Source organism: Oncorhynchus gorbuscha, unplaced genomic scaffold (assembly GCF_021184085.1).
Source record: "Oncorhynchus gorbuscha isolate QuinsamMale2020 ecotype Even-year unplaced genomic scaffold, OgorEven_v1.0 Un_scaffold_21015, whole genome shotgun sequence".
NCBI lineage: Eukaryota > Metazoa > Chordata > Actinopteri > Salmoniformes > Salmonidae > Oncorhynchus > Oncorhynchus gorbuscha.
This window is the reverse complement of record NW_025762234.1, coordinates 243-1890: the sequence shown is the minus strand read 5'-3', so window position 1 is coordinate 1890 and position 1648 is coordinate 243. Positions and strand designations below refer to the sequence as shown.

At 38.8% G+C, this 1648-nt stretch overlaps 2 non-coding genes across 2 annotated transcripts; both read left to right on the top strand.

Annotated features, from left to right (window-relative positions):
- Positions 1-510: 510 nt before the first annotated feature.
- trnar-acg lies at positions 511-583 on the top strand. The gene has a single exon. It is a non-coding gene; the product is annotated as a tRNA-Arg (tRNA).
- A 211-nt stretch (positions 584-794) lies between these two features.
- Positions 795-866, top strand: trnae-uuc. Its single transcript has one exon. It is a non-coding gene; the product is annotated as a tRNA-Glu (tRNA).
- The last annotated feature ends 782 nt before the right edge of the window (positions 867-1648 follow it).

Here is a 1648-nt window from a genome sequence, read left to right as displayed (position 1 = left end):
GTTATGTAGATTCAAATTATACAAAGTTTTTTAAACGTTGAATAAACTTCATGGCTGCATTTCTTGAAGCCCAGCAAAATCCACAACAACAGGAGGATCAAATTAAGACATGTATCTGAAACCGAAACATGAGGCATATGTGTTTTCCATATGGTCTAGTCGTTATGATTCCTGGTTTTTCACCATAGTGGCCAGGGTTCAACTCCGGTAAGGGAAAGATCATCTTATCGCGAAATTCCACTTGTGTAACAACAGATGGCAGTTTACCACACCAAAACAATATTCTCTCGTTAAATAGGAAATGTGTGACATGTTATGTATATACAAAAGCTTTTTAAACGCTGAATAAACTTCATGGCTGATTTCTTGCTCTGCAGTAGAATTCATGCAACAACAGGAGGATCAAATTAAGATATGCATCTGAAACAGAAAACCAAGGAACCTTGTTGTTGACAGACGCTATGACTGTGTACACTGGTCTAGCTGTGACCTGACTTAAGCTTAGACATGGGGCCAGTGGCGCAATGGATAACGTGTCTGACTACGGATCAGAAGATTCTAGGTTCGACTCCTGGCTGGCTCATTACTTTATTTAATTGACTGAAATCAAGCTGGGAATGATACTGTAAACCTTTCAGTGCTTCTGGCTGTTCTCACTTCAAACACATTTTAGACGGATTTCATCTGGACATTCCCCGACATCTCTGAGAAAAAAAGATTTAGCTTTTAAATCCAACAGGCATGATGTCAACATTTAAAGATTTGTCTGTGATGTGTGTATTAACTATGTGTCTTCCCATATGGTCTAGCGGTTAGGATTCCTGGTTTTCACCCAGGTGGCCCGGGTTCAACTCCCGGTATGGGAAAGATCATCTTATCGTTAGGTACCCACTTGTGTAACAACAGATGCCACAGTTTCACACAACACAACAATATTCCCTCAGCAACAGGAAATGTTACTGTATATTCAAATTATACAAAGCTTTTTAAACGTTGAATACACTTCATGGCTGCATTTCTGCTCTGCAGTAAAATTCATGCAACAACAGGAGGATCAAATTAACATATGCATCTGAAACAGAAAACCAAGGAACCTTGTTTTTGACAGACGCTATGACTGTGTACACTGTTCTAGCTGTGACCTGACTTCAGCTTAGATGTGGGGCCAGTGGCGCAATGGATAACGGTCTGACTACGGATCAGAAGATTCTAGGTTCGACTCCTGGCTGGCTCAATAATTTATTTAATTGACTGAAATCAAGCTGGGAATGATACTGTATACCTTCAGTGCTTCTGGCTGTTCTCACTTCAAACACATTTTAGACAGATTTCATAGTTTTGGATTTGTTAGATTACTTGTTGGTTATCACTGCATTGTCGGAACCAGAAGCACAAGCATTTTCGCTACACTTCATTAACATCTGCTAACCATGTGTATGTGACAAATAATATTTGATTTGATTTGATTTGAATGGATAACGTGTCTGACTACGGATCAGAAGATTCTAGGTTCGACTCCTGGCTGGCTCAATACTTTGTTTAATTGACTGAAATCAAGCAGGGAATTATACTGTATTAAAAAAAAAAAGATGTAGCTTTTAAATCAAACAGGCATAATGTCAACATTTAAAGATTTGTCTGTGATGTG